We start from the raw sequence: 18,822 nt of genomic DNA, 5'->3' as shown, positions 1-18,822 counted from the left end.
TTTAAAAAAGGTCTATAGGAGAGTGTGTGGGGTTTGGATACTCTCTGGTGGGAAAGAGAAACTTTCAGTAGTGTGGCACATGATTTTGTCATCTGTGCTGCCCAAATGTAGAATGTACAAAATTTCAGTCAGTAGCTATACTCTTTAGTCTTTATTCAAATGCATCTAGTGCAGGGGTAGGCAAAATACAGCCTGCACGCTGAATCTGGTCCATGGAGGGGCTTTGTTCATCCTGCAGCGGGTCCCTTGGTCCTGCCTGGCCCAGGTTCCACCCAGCCATGGTGCATTCTGCCGCCCCCCCCCAGGCATGCACCAGGGCTCCGTGGCAGGAATGCCTTTCTAGGCAGCCTGGACAGCAGTGGCACCTTCTGGCTGCCACCTCTGCTGCCCCCAGCCCCATGGTACCAGTGGGGACCTGTGCCACACAGCCTTGACTGGCAGAGTTTGAACTCTCACCACTGCCACGCTGGGCAGCCCAGAGGCAGTGCTGATGCAAGGCAGCCCAGAGGTGTTGGTGATGTATGGTGTGGGCTCCGGGTGGTTGCCCCTAGAACTGCCCAGCAGCTGCAAGGGGAAAGGGCTGCTTTCCCCCTACACCAAACAACAGTTTCTGCCCAGCACCACTGCTGCTGCTCAGCCTGGATGGGTGAGTCTGGAGCAGGCTCAGGGTGTGCTGAGTCAGGGCTGTGCAGTGCAGGTTCCTGTTGGTACTGCGGGGCTGGGAGCAGCAGCAGGCGGAAGGAGCTGCTGCCACCTGGGCTGCCTAGAAAGGCAGTCCAGACACAGAGCCATCCCAGCTCCACTACGTGCCCAAGGGGCAGCAGGACGTACCATGGCCAGGTGGTGTGGAGCAGGTGCAAGGCAGGCAGGGGCTGTGCCTAACTTGCAGTGGTGGGGAGGTGCGACAGGGTGTGCAGGTGTGGAGCTGTTGCAGGGTGGGGGCAGGGGCAGGTGCTGACCAGCTTGGTGGGGAGTGCACACCACCATACTCTCACACCCGCATGCCTCTTGCGGGAGCTCTACTCACTGCTACATGCACACACCTTAACACATACATGCAGCCACCCCCCCATATTTCCCCCTTCCCCCCCAAATATACAAGAGTAAGACTTCATTTTGAGCTACTATGGAATCACCTCTGTATACACAGTGCAAATGTACACAAATCAAGACAAAATATATTTTCATTTTATTTTAAAAATTATTATTGTGGAAGTTTGTTTGGTTTTGGGGGTATTTTTGTTTTGGTTTTTTTTAGGATATAATTTGTTGTTTTTTCTGGTTCCAAGATGGCAAACTCCTTTCCCAAAAGGAGTACACCCAACACACCAAGATTTCCAGGAGGCACGGTGCCTAACTATCAAGTGTTGGTGACAGAAGCCAGTGGTTGGGGGTTTTTTTGTTTTTGTTTTTTGTTGTTTGTTTTGGGTTTTTTTTGTTTTGTTCCTGGGTTTATCTAATAACCCTAATGCAGCCCTTTCCAGTCTGTTTCTGTGCACACCTCCTGGAAACAGACACATGGAACAGCTCCACCTTCTGCAGACCTTCCAGGCCTGGCTTTGCATGAGGAATGCATGGCACCTGCACCTGGCAGAGTAGCATTGCCCTCACTGAAAATCACCGAGGTAAGTTGAAGCAGTGCAACAGTGATTCTTAGTGAGGGCAACCACCAAATTAGAAAAATTGTGGAAGGGGCCCTGAATCTGAAAAGGTTGAAAACCAGTGGCCTAGGCTCTTGGTTTCTGCCTCTAAAGTTATGAGATCACATCAGGGTCCCAACTCAATATTTATAGAAGAACTAAATAATGTGGCTGGGTGACAAACTTAAGGTTGCAATTTTACAGTGGAAGCCAAATAGACACTTGGATTTAGGAAAAGGCCTGGAGAAGCAAGAGCAAACTGAGAATAGTAGCAAGCTCCTGTTGTCTTCCAGAACACCATCCCTGGGTGGGCCAGGAATCGGAAGCAAAAGTAGAAGAAAAGGGAAGTATAACAGGATGCATCTCCAAACTGCAGCTGTCATGCCCTTTAGCAGCCACACTAATCCCATTAGTCACTCAGTCTTTCCAGGGGTACTTCCCTAATCTCACCTACCATGACTTGATGGAGAATTTGTATAAGGGGCCTCTGGAAGCCCACTTGGGGCTCTCTTTAGCTTCAGCTAGCAACAGTCCAGCTAGGGCTGTCTTTCCCACTCTGGCCCCCAGGCCTCAGTCACCCCTAACACACTTCACTACGCACAAGGTGCCTTTCCCCAGGCACCTGGTGGCCTCCACAGATTCACAGAAGTTTAGGGCTGGAAGGGACCTCACGAGATCATCGGGGCCAGCCCCCCTGCCCTGGACAGGGAAGACTGCAGGGGTCAAATAACCCCAGCAAGGTGCGAGTCCAGTCTCCTTTTGAAGATCTCCAGGGTAGGTGCTTGCACCGCCCTCGCTGGGAATTTATTTCAGAGTCTGGTCACACGAACTGTGAAGACGATTTTCCTTGTATCCAGTCTGAAACCTTCTACAAATTTGTAACTGTTCCTTCTGGTTTTCCCCTGGGGCACTTCAGTGAATAGCTGTTTGCCTCGCCCCTGATGCTCTCCCCTGATTATATTTGTAAGCTGTCACCAAATCCCCCTGAAGTCTTCACTTTTCTAGGCTAACAGTCCCATATCTGTCAGCATTTCGTCATGGCTTGCTCTTCAGGCCTCTAATCACATGAGTGGCTCTTCTCTGGACTCTCAAGCTTCTTCACATCCTTCTTGAAGTGTGGCATCCAGAACTGGACGCAGTACTCCAGCTGCAGCTTCACCAATGCTGAGTAGAGCAGGAGAATAACTTCCTTAGTTTGCTTGAGATGCATCAGTTGATGCGTGCCATCATATTGCTTTCTCTGCTAACTGCACCCTCACACTGGTGGCTTATATTAATTTTATAGTCAGTTTTGACCCCCCAGGCCCCTTTCGGACTTGGTGCTAGCTAATGTAGCACCGCCAAGCCTGCAAGTTTGTTGTGGATTTTTCCTCCACAGATGGAGCACTTTGTGCTTCTCAGTGTTGAACATCATCTAGTTCTAGTCTGCCCATCTAACTAATCTGTCTAGGTCCGCCTGGATCGTCAGCCTACCCTGATGAGTGGCTGCACTTCCCCAGAGTTTAGTGTCATCAGCAAACTTTGCCAGTGTGCTTTTCACCCCCACAACCAGATCATTGATAAAGATGTTGAAAAGCACCGGCCCAAGTATTGAACCCTGGGGGACCCCACTGGCTACCTTCCTCCAGGTTGACATAGATTCATCTATTAGTACTCTCTGGGTCCAACCCTGCAGCCAGTTCCCCACTCATCTGACCGCTGAATTGTTGAGCCCATAGTCCCCTAGTTTTACCATGAGAGCCTCATGGGGCACCAAGTCAAAGGTCTTCCTAAATTCCAAATAAATGACATTGACCTCATTTCCCTTATCCAGGCGGTGAGTAACCTGGTCGTAGGAGATGAGGTTAGATCGACATGACCTACCCGTGACAAAACCATGCTGGTTGTCATTCAGAATTTTGGCTTCTAACTAATGACATATGGACTCCTTGAGAAATTTGAGGATTTTTCCTGGGATTGATAGCTTCATAGCTTTTAGGTTCGGAACGGACCTGAACAGACCATAAAGTCCGACCCCTCCCCCCCGGGCAGGAACAAGTGCTGGGATCATAATACCCCAGCCAGATATCTGTCCAACCTCCTCTTGAAGACCAGGCTGATTTTTTGAGGTCAGGTTAATTAACCTGTAGTTCCCTGGGTCCCCTCTTCTCCCCTTCTTGAAGATTATCACAACACTGGACCTCTTCCAGTCTTCTGGGACCTCTCCTGAGCACCACTAGTTCTCAAAGAGGTTAGCCAGTGGACTTTTAAAGTCAAGAATTTGTACCTTACTGATAGATTTCCCAGCCCTAAGATGGACAGTGCAAGGGACAGTGTCATGGTCACTATTGCCTAGGTTACCCTCTATCATCAGATCACTCACCAGGTTGTTATCCCCTTTGGCCAAAACTAAATCTAGGACATTTTCTCTGCTTTGCCTGTATGCTTCCTTAGACAGGTAAAGCTTGTCAATACAAATCAGGATCTTCCATCTCCCCCATCAGCCACTCCCATGCCACATAGCAAAAACAGAAAAATTACGTGCAACAAACAATTTATGCACTTTTTACTATAATGCTTGCACAGAGCTCCTTTTCCCTTCAAAATTTGGGCCAGTCTAGACTTGTCCTGGTCTGGAGCTCTGTTTTAAATCTCTTGACTGGTTCTCCCCCTTCTAGTCGACAGGCTCCCCTTCCCTACTGGGGCACAGAGATTCTTCCTTTGCTAATTAATGGGCTTACTGCACTGCCTTGCTGTCTGCCCCTGAAGCCTGTATGTACCCTACTAGCAGGAAAACAACTCTACAGTCTGCCTCTGCAGCCTGCAGTTTACGAACTGGAGTCTTGCTGCCTTCTAATTCTACCACTTAGCCCCACTCTGTCACAGGGGTTGGGGCCTCTTTTACAGGAAGCTAACCAACGTACTTGAGACCTCAGCATGAGCATCTACAGCACTGAGGAATACCGCAGAAAAAGGGACCCACAAAGACATGTGTTTTATCAACAGGTGCTGGAATACTAAATCTGTTCAATTTGATGAATGGCACCTTCCTGCCTGAAGCCCTGTGGCTCCTAAGATGGAGAAGAGAACCTTTTGTGTGCTTTTGGATGTACCACCCATGTTTCCTGTAGCATTAAGTTTTAATAATGAAAACCAGAATATCAGTCAATAGGCAGTAAATTAAAATTAATTATAGGTAGTCCTGGGTCACAACTTCTGAAGAGTCATGGAGCTTTACCTCATTAAAAGACATACAGCTGAACTCTTAGTTAGTTAATATAAGTCACTAGCAAGTTATCGTTCTCAAGGTCATAATGCTTTTGTGTATGATTAACTGTTCATTTAGAATAATGTTCTTTCAAAGTTGGATGTTACTTTATAGACTTCATAAGTCTATTATAATGAAACTTGATGTGGTGTAATGCAATATCTATTCTTTAGAGGGCTGTTTCTTTCAAAGAAATAGTCATAAGAGTTTGAAAACTTCAATTTCTGAAAGAAGACAAGCTTGTAAACTATTAGCTGGTAAATACAGAGCAGAAGTCTTCAGAAAAAAAATTGTCTGTTAGAAGCCTTTCAGACCATATTTTTTCATCTGTGTTCTGGCCAGATAAGACGCATTTGAATATAAATCTTTATAAAAAATGCTTCACATAAGGAAAAGTAAATGCTTTTATTTGCCATATGTGGTGTTTTATGAAATGTTCCTGCTCATAAAATATCTATTTTAAAAGCAAACAAATGAAGGCACCCAAATAGCAATCATGGTCACAATAAAAACATCAGAGTTGAGATGCGGGAGTTGCAGCGTTATGCAAAAACTAGAAGTTATTTTCTCTTTAACAGGACCTGTGTGAAAACGAAGTGATCAGTCATCTACCAGAAGATCTCATTATAACCCACTTTTTACAAAGAGAATATGAAAATGATAATTAACTCATGTACAGTCTAAAAGAATATGAGTGTGCAATAGCATGAAGGCTGCTTAGGATTCAAAATCCTGGCTTGTTTGAAAAAGCTTGACATTGATTGCAAATGAGCTAAGTTTTGGCCTTGGAGGCCTATTCTAAAGCCACCTGAAATGAATTAATTCTTTCTATTGCTTTCCAGGAGTTTTAGATGAGCCCTAAATGATTTGCTAGGATGTGCTATGCATCACAATGTATTTGGGCTGTGAATTGCAACAAAGGAATCTTTTGTAAGTAGCTCCCGCGTTACCTACAGTAAAGTTCTCATTGCTTCTACTCTGCTTTCATGCTGTAGGCACTGTCCAGCTGGAAAGGTCCAGTGCAGTTTAAATGAGGTGTGGAGAACCCATGTGAAGGAAGGAGTCATGCTCCTATGCATGTGTATGTGGCAGTAGAGTTGGTTGCATTCTTTTCTGTTCATGTATCAGCTGGTAAATGGGGGCACCCTTCTTTCTGTTCAGAAACTTTTCCTTGCACAGCTGTTCCCAGTATTTCCAAGTGTTCTAGCCACAACCAACTGGCCCCTTTTAAAGGAATTTAAAAAGTTATGTCTATCCATAGTCTGACTCTGCAGCTTCATAACTAGGGCATTGGCCAAGGACATAGTCCAAATTGGTCTCAAATATCTATGCTGTCCAAGTTTTATAACTCCTAGGTTTTTCTGCTCCCAAACTTCCACTGGGGCCTTGAGAGAGCATCCCAATGAGAAACTGGTGGCAACTGATGGTTCTGTGAAACATTTTGATTTCAACAAAGCATCATATTTTGACAGGAAAAAATATTTGTCAGAAGTGTTTTGGCCCGCTCTGCCAATATGCTGAGACAGACTGTGCACAAGGAAGAGTGCCAAGCAAATGACAGCTGTGGAGTCTAGGAGGGAGTTACAGGGGGAGCTGGGGGAGACTTCTCTTTGAGGCAGGAGTAGTCCTTCTCCCATGAATATCTTGGCTCTACAAATTTTGGGTGCCATGTTCCTGCCCTCCCCAACAATGCTTCCCCAAATTCTGTCCACCCAGTTCCCCTGAGGGGAATACAGACATTTTGAAGATAATCATGGGCAGGTAAACAATAGTTCCATTTCAGTCTGTTTCACCCAGTTTCCAAAATGGAACCCAAAACCAAGATACCAATCAGACTTATAATCTCTGCACCCAATCAGAATCACACCCTAGGCCCACATCTATGGCTAAGTTAAATTAATTTGCCAACAATACTATTAAAATTGCTTAGGGAGACTTTTAAACTCTCTGGAAATTTTCTAGGTATTTTTTTTTTTTTTTCTACTGAGAATCCACCTTTTCCCTAGGGACCCCCTCTCGCCTCCTGCTTGTACCCCCAGACTAAATGCAGTGCCCAAGCACTTCCATCCAAGCACCATCTCATATTTTCTCTGAAAAGATTGCTTCCTTTCCTTTACCTCACCTTTAATGTCCAAACAGCATAACACTCAGTTCTGTGTTCACAAGATGGGCTAACCACTGAGATGGAAAATGAATACACTGAAATCAAACCCTCCCCACCACCTTTCCCTGTTAGTGATGAGAGAGTTCCTTGATAGTAGCTTTTATGAAGGCAATGAACATGGAGGCAAATGACTGGGAGAAGATTGCTGTGAGGACTGAAGCACTTGGAAACAGTCTATAAAGTGTGTAATGAAGACATCTGAGAAAAGAAAACCATAATATGCAAAGGAAAGAAGAAACCGTAGGAAGAACTCTGCACCATTTACAATTGTTTGAGACAAACTTCATATGTGATAAATGGTGAAAGGATGGTCACTCAAGAATTGGGCTCTGTAGCCATACGCAGGTGTTCAGTGACCCGACCCCTCACTTGGCGCAATTCTGTTGTCTTGCAAGACAGACAGAGATGCCGCCTACTACTAGGAGCTTTTAATTTTATGCATGTAGATGCTTCACATAGTACCAATTAGAATATAGTGAAGAAGTCTGTTCTTTTCCTCCCTAAACCAGGAGTTTCTATAATTTTATGAGAAAGTAGATTGCAAGATTAGTTTGGAAAGCTCAAGAACTGGAAGACTGAAATAGCTCAGGATCTTGGGTGCTTCTTGTCACAAACCTACAATGATATAGGTGTTTGTGGGTCATTTTACACATTTTCTGGAGTTTATTTTATTGGTATGGCATGTGTAGTCTCTACATATAGGTAGCATCAAGCCGCGTTCAGCTTTATCGTTCTTATGTTTATATGAATTGTGGCATTTGACATTGGTGTCATGCTGGTATATATTTTTATATTTTAGCCAAGGATGTTTAGTAAGGCAGTGATTAACTTAAGTGTTCGTCACCTGTTCACAATTAAGGGAAGCAATCTGAGAACTAGCATCTGACATGAGTTTTACCCATCTCACTGTGGAGAAATTAGGTGAGAGAGTATCTTTAGGGTACTGGATTAGAAATCTTCACCTCTAGAAGGATGGAAATATTCTTTTGATCTTAATTAGAGTAGGAAAGATTTTTACTCTGGGTGTAAAAATCAGGTTAGGCACCTGAGGGGCACTGTGATGCCCCCTGCATATTTACTAGGCTCTCTCTGTGCCTTGTCTCTCTGGGTCTCTCTCTGCCTTCTTGTCTGCCATGTGTCACCTGACTGACCATTTAAAACACCCATGAGACATGGGGCATGGTGTAGGGGCAGACTGGAGCCATGCAATATGCCCTTGAGGTATACAAGGTTCAGCCCACGGTATTGTCTCACCTGTGGTCGACTCTCGAGCTTATATATCTCAAGGGCATATTGCGTGGCTCCAGTCTGTCCCTACACCACACCCCATGCCTCGTGGGCATTTTAAATCACCAATCAGGTAGGATACTTGTCCCTGAGCCTCCGGGCCACCTCAGACATTTGTTCCATTCTTGAGGTTTCTGTCCTCCCAGCTTCTGCCTCTCTTCTCTGGCTGGACCCTTAGCCAACGCCCACTGTTCTAGCAGGGCCCAAGGCTTGGAACTCGAACAGGAGGGCTAACTTAAACAAAGGCCACTTGCCCCGTTAGAAGTATTCCCTCTCCACCCCAGGTAGCATTCCCGTTCCTGGGTCTGCAGAGTGGCTTACCCTAATTTCTGGGTCTTTCAAGGGCCCTACTGCCATGGGCGCCATTCTTTGTGGTCCCCAGGACTAGCTGTCCTGATTGGTGTAGGTTCTGGTCTTATATAGTCCAAGCATGAGCCCCCTTCTCATCATGCAACTCCCCTGACCTGCCCACAGGGCTGTTTCCTAGCCCCTGCGCTGCTGGTTACCTGTGCCCAAGCTACAAAGACCCTGCCCTTGAAGGGGCCATGCCACCTTTCAGTAACAGGGCCAGGATTCCCTGTTATACTGGGTAAATGTGCATGCATAGGAGGGGGACAGGAAGTTTTATATGCATAGTGTGGGCTCCCCAAGAATCCAACATGTGATGTATGTAAATGACCAGATAAGAAACTACTTAAGTTTGCCTGAACTGCAAGCCTGGGTCTTCTGTGTTTTTTTTCCCCCCCAGGTATGGGGGAAATACTCTGTTCTTGGGTTGAGGATAAAATGCACGCTTGTATTTAAGATTCAGGGCAGGAACAGATTATTGTTCTAATATTCTCTTGTGTTTGTTTGTTCTTCTATTTCCATCTGTATCTCAACATATGGTTTTTGATTTCTTTTGCATGTTCTTGTTTTTATAATAAATCTTTTTACTATCTTTTATAACCTACTTATTGTCCAGTTATGAGTTCAGAATATTTGACTGTCTAGGCAGGCCTTTTCTCCAGAAGGGGAATCCATCCTTTCCAAGCACACGACCAAACAAGGTGCGATGCTTCTAGCTTAGAAGCAGGCAATTATTTCAGGCTAACAACTGCTTACTGAGTTTTGGCAAGCCATTGAGGGCCGCGTGACAGGCAGCCAGAGGCGGATAAATATTAATTTTCTAAATGTTTAGGGGCCCTGCGGGCTGGATACAATGGCCTGGTGGGCTGCATGCCCGCCAAGCCATTGTTCTAGCTGGCAAAATCCCTTCTGCTGTTGACTAACAAGACCTAGTGAGACAGGTATAGCTGAGGTTCCAGAGGTCAGAGGGGTGACTTTTAGATCATCTTAGTCTATTCTCAGTAGTCAAGCAGCAGGTGGCAGAGAGGGATTGGAGGCAAAACTCAGAAGGTGTGGCAATACCCTGGGAGTGTCTCTCAAAAGTGCCCTTTGCTGCATCCAGGGCCAGGGAGTGTCACACTTACCCTGAGTTAATTTTTATTTTTTTTTTTTTAGTTCATTCATCACTAGAACTAACTGCACTTTATGATTCCCAGTAGGAGGAGTAATGTTACTCCCCACCCCCCACCTTCTTACAAGATAGAAACTTAGTATACCCAAACCTTACCTATTGAGTGCCCCATGTTTGAAATAGTGCCATGTCCCCCAAATGCCTTTCAGATGAATGAAATTACAATTAAGTGATGTACTGAATTTCTGCATTAGCAGAAAACTTCTCCTTTAAGTCAGGTCCATTATCCACATGGATGAGGGCTGCCAGACACTTTCTTCAGATTAGACAGTTCAGTAAGGCATACATATAAAAATGTTGCTATTTGAAGCCTGATTTCTGGCTTAAAAACTTATGTGCACAGAGTAACGCATCTTTTTGAGTTAATAAGGCTGAATAATTACTAGATACAATGCTTTTTTTGAAGCAAAGAAAAGGACATTCTGAAAAGAAACAGTTCCTGCAATTAAGCTGATAAAGTAACTCTTGCTGATGATTTTGGATTCACAGTTCTTAAAAGCTTCATTTAATATGATGAATTGCTTCCATCATTTAATCTCTGAAGCATTTGTTTTGTGCCAGGTGTACTTATCATACTTCATATGAAGTATGTATAAGAAATTGTTGTCAATAGTTTGTGCTTTAGTGAGAAGGATAGCTTTGAAAGTGTCTGAATTATAGAGAGTCATAGAGAAGCAGGGCTGGGAAGGATCACCAGAGGTCTAGTCCAACCTTCTGTCTGATGCAGTAGCATCCACCAAACTATACTATACGAAGATGCTAAAACAGATTAAGTGAAGGAGCCTGGAGAGATCACATCATGTTTTGATTGAGACAGAATCAATATTATATTGCATTAATGTAACCATAAGTCTGTGCCACGTCTTAGAGTATCACTGAGAAGCATGGTTGGCCTACTCATTGTTGCTCTCCATGTTACGAAATCCAACAGTTAGGCAATAGGCTTCAGAGGGGTGCCGAGTGCACGCCCAGAACCACACTGAGGATTTATATCTTAGACACAGTTATGGCACTCTCTTAGAGCCACTCTAGATTAGTTTCATTGCCCAGTTTCTTAAATTTGGCATGCCCAGAGTAGAAGCAACTGGGACAAGCCTAGGGACAGTGTAAACTAGCCAAAACTGGTCTTTGTGAGAGAATTTTTTAGGGCCTTGTTACACATTGCACTTTGAGCTGTTCAAATGTTGATCAGTGTTAGTGCTAGCTCAGGTTTGGAGCAGTCACATCTTGGCCATGTCCAGACAAGCGCAGATGTTTGTTTCCCCAGGGCCAAGTAACAGAGGCACACCTTGTGCTGCTGCTACTTGACCCCAGGGAGCGACTGTGCCCCATGCACTCTGGTGCAGAGCAGGGGATCTCCCAGTGTCAAACTCCCCCCACCATGCTGCAAGGTAGCAGTGCAGCAAACACCTGCATGTACAGTGTATGGCACCACAGATGGGTCTGCAACACCATATCCACACTTGTCTGGACGTGGCCTATAAGGCTAAAAACCTTCTTTGTCCCCCAACTGCACCGTTGTGATTTGCCACCGACTAGAGGGCTGGTGAGCAGGGACCTGACGAGGAGCTACAGCTGTGAGTTGCCACTACAGGGCTGGTGAGCCAGGACAGGCTTCTATCTCTGCTCTCTGTGGAGGTGTGAGAGATGGGGTTGTCGGGGTGGCAGGAAAATGAAACTGGGAGATGGTTAATGGGATGGGGGGGTAATGAAATGTGAGGAGAAAAGGAAATGAGGGTGGAGGAAGGGTGGTGAAATGAAGGAAGCTGGCTACTGAAGGATAAAATAAAAAGGAAGTAAAAAATTAAAAACAAATAAAGTAAATTAAAGAAGGTCTCATGCTTTAATAAACTGGGATTTGGGACTGGTGTGTGAGGAGTGCTGGTTGTGTTTCCCAGGGTGGTTGGGAAGTGGGAGCAGTGAGGGAAGGTGCTTTGGGGGGGAGCTATTCCCCCAGTCCCAGGAAGGAAGACCTAGCTCATGGGGTCCTGATCTGGCCCCCTATCTTGTCCTCCCCAATCAACCTAGGCCCCAGTCCTGGACCCATCCATGCCCTGAGACCTGCTTAGCTGGCATGTGCTCTGTAAGCTTTTTGCATGGGGTTGCATCACTGGGGTGGGACAGTCACCATGCCAGGGACAGGAGAAGGAGTTGGCTTGGTGCCAGAACTGCCCCTTGGGCAGTGGAAGTCCAGGGGTGGAAAGTTGACAGAGTAGGCAAAGTTGCTGGACTGCAACTTGGGCAGCTCATCTGTGGGGAGTGTTCATATATTAATGGAACATGAGCTGGGCAACATGGATAAATATGGGGTAGCATAACTTTCAGCCACCTGAAAGTACTTAAAACTAGTTTCAGGTGTTAACGTGTGGACGTGTGTGGACAATCCAGGGCTTAAGAGTTCCAGGAGCCAGCTAAAATGAATGTGTAACAAAGCCCTTCATTTAACAAGCAACGATGCACATGCTGAGGTCCAGCTAAAGTATGTGGAAAGCCAGAATGTGTATGCAAAAGAATTCAGTAATGAAAAATAAAATACTAGTCCTTTCACAGAGAAATAAATCCTTACCCCCTTTCCAGCAAAATAAAGAAGGATGTTTTTTCATCATTGTTTGTTGTCTGGCTTAGCGACAGGTATCTAGGGGTTAGTTGACTTTTCTGCCTATTCACAAAGACAAAATGAGAGAAAGGTCAGAATTGTTTTTAATAAAAACCTTGCTACTCTAGAGCAAGTAGGCACATGATCATCAGTAGGATGTCCCGCCCACCCCCATCAAAGAGAGAATAAGTGCAGACTAGGAACGAATGTTGGCCCAAATCTTGTTCCCTCTTATACTGACGTAAAACTGGAATAACTCTCTAGAAGCAAGAAGAGTTATTCTAGGTTAATACAATAATACTCTTTTTTTTTTTGGTTTGTATCACGTTAATATATTTCAAAGCAACCCCTTTCATATATTCATTTGTCCTGTTCATATGAACATACTGAGGCTGAATTCACTCAACCAGGGGTGCCACAGCTCCAGCCCTCAGGCCCACAGAGCCCCACAATCTGGTCCCCAATGCTGCCCTTGGGTACAGATTTGATCCACACTCTGCATGCAGTGAGCACTGGACCAGCTTCACATGCAAGGCCCATGGCAGCAGGGCCAGATGAGTTTGACACCCCTGTATCAAATCACTCACAGCCTTCATCTTTCCATTGAGGCAGAAGAGTTATGGAATAGCTCATTGTAAAACATGCCACTTCATAAGAAAGTCATACTGCCTAATGGAACAGCCAATTCTACCCTCAAAGTGCTCACTTGCCTCACTAAAACTAGCACAGCACTTAGTATATATCTGGGTGGGGGCAAAACTGGCCTCAGCAACATTCATTTGGAAGCGGGGGGAGGAAACGCACTCAAAATGCCAGAGACATCTGTCAACTCCATGTGGCAAGGACCTTCTCCTGTTGGTGCTCTACCTTCTGAAACAGTCCTGCAGTGACAGTTATGGTGTAGGTGATGCTCCTCATCATATAGGAGCGCACATCCAGCAAATGATGAGGACGCTTAAAGATACTGGTGCCATGGTCTGAGCAGACTCTGGGTCATGAACTAGTATCTAGACTCACAAGCAGATTTTCTGGGAGTTGAGTTGGGCATGTTTTGTGACATGTTTCCTAAAACAAGATGGTTTTCAGGATGCCTTAGAAGATCATTTACATGTTTAAATAAAAAAAGAAGTATAAATACAAGATGAATGCATAAAGGAAGGCATAATGCCTTTCCAACATTCACTGAGGGAAAACCACCACCAACTGAGGGTGTAGACAGAAGTGCAGGAAGCGTTTTGAGTTACAATGATTCCCCCAGCCAAACAGAAGTTCACTGATATTTTGATTAGCTCTTCTCTCAAACATCATTCTCTTCACTTTCTTCCTTTTCACCCATAATCCTCATGTCCCTATGGCTTCATTTTGCTTAATTTGTATGTAATACTCAAAAGTCTCAAGTTCAACAAACTGAGAGGGAGACATCTTTGTAGTAGAAATTATTGCTCTATTTTTTTTGTAACCAAAAAGAGTGGAATATCAAGATCTGGAATTTTCTGAGAGGTGCCTTGAATAGAACAAGGGTGCCTTGAGTCTAAGAAAGTTGAGACCCACTACTCTAAAGGTATTTTGCCAGAAAAAAATCTATATCCCCTCTGCCTTTCTTCTCCACAACACATGATCATCACGTTAAATTCCCTGCAGGAAGGTCTCTATCTGTAAAAACATTGTTTTCTGTGAGTCCCGTTATGCCCTGAAACTCCAAACTCTTGTCCTTCACCTATGAAAAGTTTAGGATCAAGGGGATCCCCATCTAATTCAAGAACTGTGGTTGCTTTTCACAGTTTGTTCACATATTGATCTACAATTAAGTCTGAATCCTTCTAATTCATTTAACTTATAAATTGAAGTATAATATGGCCTCACCAGGTACAAATTGCAAGTTAGTTCAAATAAAAGTGTCTCTGTTATGCCCTCGTATATTGAATGGTTCACATTCTGTTCTCTGCAAGCCAGTTCTTTTGCTGGCAGTCTCATTTTCTTTTCAAGGCTTATCTTCATGCCATCACTCCCATATAAATAGATTCTAACTTAAAAATAAGCTTTCTTAGATATTTTATTAGGCATCTGGTCTCATCTTCTGACACCTGTTCTTAGTTTTCAAGCTATAATAAAACGTGTATGCACACACACCTTTGGTTAACTAAAGAATAAAAATAAATGATAAAAAATGATAACAATGCATGGTATTCTTTACATTCGAATGCCTTCTTTTCATTAGAAAGGCACAGGCAAAAAATGTCAAGGTATTTCTTTAGGAACAGACTTTATTTCCTGCATTAAGGATGAAATAATTATTTTTACATGGTTTTAAGCAGGGTGGTAAAATGTGGGCATAATATAATGTATCACTTTTAAATGTCACGGCTTATACTAAAGGGGTGTTGTATTGGTTGTTAAAGGTCAAAATCTCAGAAGCAAAATTTAAAGTAGGAACATTAAACAGAATGGACTGTGCAATGTCATGCTCATAAAACAATGAAGCCAATGGAATCCCAAAACCTTGAAGCCTCCAGACATGCCACCAAATCCCATTCTGGTGCACAATTTAGAAGAAAGATGATCTAAAGTAACATGCAGCTGAAATGTAAAGCATTTGGAAATGAACCAATACTTGTTTTTCTTCCTTGGATAGCAGTTGGCTGTTTTTATAGGATTTGTTAGAACATCCCCGAGTTGAGATGGAAACCAGCATTTGTATAGATGATCCATATTTAGGTGTAAAATAAAAGCAAAAAAAATCTTTAAATATTTATGAGTGGCAAGTATATAGGGCCCCAGTCCTGTATGCTGCTCTGCATAAGCAGATTTCTGTATCTGAAAGGATGGAGATCTCACGTGTACATATTTCTGCTCTGAAGGAAATGCCTGCAGGATCATCATCATACAAGGTACATTTATTTGCTCCTTTTCTTAATAAAAGAAGAGAGATTTTTTAAAAATTCTTGTTGGTTCTCTTTATACAGGAATAAGCGCTAAATAGCTGAAGTACAAAGACTAGCAAATGCATAGCACTAAATTTAATGACATCTTTACTGAATGAGAGAGAAAAAAAAATGCCAGGCATAAATAGCCTACTTAACTTGAAATGATTGTTTAGCATTATTTCACCAGCATCTGAAAGAGATCTGTGAACAGGACACCAGATCTACCTGAGTCAAAAGAAATTGTGGGCATTTTTTGAAGCTTCTGCTGCCTTACCTACATCATTTAATATCTTGTACGTTCTATTACTACTGTCCTATTTTTTTCTGAATGTCCACTACACTACTTTCAGAAATGTTCATAACTTTTATAAAAGTTTTCATAAAACTTTCATAAACTCTCTCTTATTTTGAAGAGATGAAGATGGAGTCATACTAGTGTTCCTAGCCTTCATCTGGTATCCTCTCAGCTTTATCTGGAAGACTACTTCCAACCAAAAGACTCATGAAAATGAAGTTAGAGTTATTCACACTGAGGAAGGATTCTTACAGATTGTTAACCTTTCTGTATGAATAACTAGCTCTCTCAGTTAAAGAGGAGTAGCTATACTGGATCAGACCCAAGGTCCATCCGGTCCAGCATGCCGTCTCCAACAGCTGCCCGCCCCAGACGCTTCAGTGTGCAAGAAACCTTGTCAACATGGATCACAGTTTGCCATAACTGCAGGCCAGAAATCTTGGTCCCCTTTCCTCTCCCTCACCCTGGAGCAGCCAGCTGCCTGCACTCAGTCTTGCTACCGATTCCCGACCCTTCTGCAGCAAGGGAGGCATAGACACAGCAAAACAGCAGGTTCTTCAGCAGAGGGAGTGCTGAAAAGGGGATGGGTGGTACATGCAGCTTCATGCCACTGATCCCTTTTGCTAGACCAGACTTGTAGGGCCTGGACTGGACCTCTTCGCAGGCCAGACCTGACCTGTGGGTCATAGGCTTCTGACCACTGCATTAGACAGACATGAGATGATCTGCCCTCCTTCTATTAGGTCACCTTCTAATCTCAAAAGTTGAAGATCCCTTCTATGTTTGGTTTAATTACAACAACCCTGGATACACTTGATCTCCACCATCATCCAAGGTGTTTTGGAATCCTGTTAATTTTTTGGCTTCAACAATGGCAGAGACTTCCATAATCTAATTATGCCTTGATCGGTTCAGCATTCTCCCCTTTTGGCTATTCCATACTGGTTCAACCTCATATGAAGGGAGTCTTCTGGAGAATTCAAAACAATTGCAAAAAAATAAATGAAAAGGTGAACTGGTGAGAGAAAAGAAACTTTGGTGCTATGTAATTACAGAGAAAGGATCGTGAAAATGTTGGAGGTGGTGTTGCTTGTTTTTTACCCTAGAAATGTTAAATGGGAAATCTTCCCATTTTCTCTGAAGTTTTCCCTGCAAAGATGAAAGTGTACTAGAAGTTTTTTTTACCCTTAATTGAATGAGGAAGGATTATGAATCTAACTGTAAAGAGCTTTTTCTTCCAGGTATTTGTGGAAAAATAAAATGTATGTGTATTTAAAATTAGGCACAGCACTTGGATCCTTGGTATCCCAATGATAGGCAGTCCTAAAAATCCCTTTCTTCCAGAGAAGTGATGTTTCCCTGTGGTTAAGGTAAAGGAGGTTTCTAATCTCTGAAAATGACACTTGGGGTCTGAATAGGAGTTTACAGAATGCCCAGAACATGGTTTGTCTAACCACGTTCTTTTGAGCCTTTGGGCTAAGAGGAGCTTGTGGTTCTACAAATCATTTCTGTCCTTGTCTGACATGTTTGCTCAAGCAAAAGGCAAACAGAAACAAACAAGAGATGGACAAAAAAGATAATCACTTTGGCTTGTGCTTACTGGAATAGTCTTCAACTGATCAATTACCTTAACTATGAATGTGAAAACGTCGCTAGTCTACATTCACAAATGGGATATAGGTATCATAACACCAAGCATTGCTGTGCCTAACTTTTAGGCACCTGGCTGTTCAGTAGAATTAAAAAAAACATCCAAAATGGGTGCCCAAGTTCCCTCTATAAAAGCATGGGGAAGTTTAGGTACTTAAGAATGGGATGCACAAAGGCCAGTGTGCTCAGCTGGGAGCCACCTAGGTAAACCAACAGGAAATAGCGAGGCAAGTCTAGGTAAGTCTCTCTAGGGCTCAGGCATACCTCTCCTGATATTACATGCTGAAGGCCTCTCTTTCAAAAACCAAGGGTGAATTAGTCCTTTCTTTCAAAATACAGCCAATGATGACACCCCTTTTAATCTAATTACTCAGTGGTTAGGTCACTGCCCCAGGGGTGTGGGACCCTGAGTCCAATTCCCTCCTCTGCTTGAAGGAATTCAAGCCCCCTTCTCCACTGTGCACACAAGTGTTTTAAGCACCAAGCTATTAGGTATTCTGAAAGTCAGGGGTGGTCCTTGCTCTGTGTTAAAACTGTTCCACTTTGCATTGGAATAATTAAATGTTCATTGGGCAAGAGATGATCAGGACCTGGAGGAAGGCAGTTTCTGTGCTGGTGAATGTAAAAGAGTGAACAGACTTTTTTTACTGGAGTTTTCTTTTTGGACAACAGTGGAGGACAGCCTATCCTTTAGCTATATTCTGTACAGAGCCAAATGCATGAGATGTGCTCAGTGTACTGACTGAGGTGGACCCACAGGGCAAGATAGGCTACAGAAGCCTTTATTTGTGAATTCTGATGAGGCAAAGACATAAGCCAGGCAACACAGTGCTCAGTAATACCACGGAAGTAATGTAACTTCAGGTCAGCCAGACTCACACATTTAGGCATCTATAGGATTTTACCTGTTAGAAACTCAGGTTCTTGAGTTTAGGGTATTCCAAGATTAGGCAGCTGCTGTACAAAGGTTTTGAGGAAGCTTTGGATCTGGGCACCTATTGTGACAGACTTATGCGCAAGTCCCACATAAATCCTCTTTTTGGGTCTACCCTAAAGCCTTGCAATACTGCACATCATTATGTGCAATTCCCTTAAGGTTGTGAGTTGCCCTGTTCAACCCCTTTTACATTCATGGAGCCCACCTGCAGCCAGTACAGTAAAGTTCTGCCTATGCTGTTCTTTGCAGATCAGGCCCATATATTACGTCCATTGTTGTGGTTCCCCATCTTCCAGAAGATGCTGCTCCAGCCTGCAAGCAGGAGAGGTAATCCATCCACAAAGAGGCTGACATGACCTTTTAGCTGTTTACATGCTACAGATTAACTGAAATACTGGCCTAAGAAGGAAAATGTGCATGTTGGGAAAATTGCTCAGTGTTCATTTTAAAAGGAAAGCTGAACCCCTGCTTTCACTAGGTACCAACATTCAAGCAGGGAAATTGAAGTTGTGAAATCAAGTCAACACAAATTACAGCACTGCACTTGACAATCACTCAGCAGG

The 18,822-nt window shown here is 43.7% G+C and overlaps 1 long non-coding RNA gene across 1 annotated transcript in view; it reads right to left on the bottom strand.

Moving 5' to 3' along the window:
• LOC109284395 (uncharacterized) overlaps nt 1-12,509 on the bottom strand; it is a 37,147-nt gene extending 24,638 nt beyond the window's left edge. Inside the window, exon 1 of the long non-coding RNA XR_009462947.1 lies at nt 12,424-12,509. This is a non-coding gene — a long non-coding RNA (uncharacterized LOC109284395). The remainder of the gene's footprint in view (nt 1-12,423) is intronic.
• Between the last annotated feature and the right edge of the window lie 6,313 nt (nt 12,510-18,822).

The sequence above is a fragment of the Alligator mississippiensis genome, chromosome 1 (genome assembly GCF_030867095.1).
Source record: "Alligator mississippiensis isolate rAllMis1 chromosome 1, rAllMis1, whole genome shotgun sequence".
Lineage (NCBI taxonomy): Eukaryota > Metazoa > Chordata > Crocodylia > Alligatoridae > Alligator > Alligator mississippiensis.
This window is presented reverse-complemented; position numbering and strand designations above follow the sequence as displayed.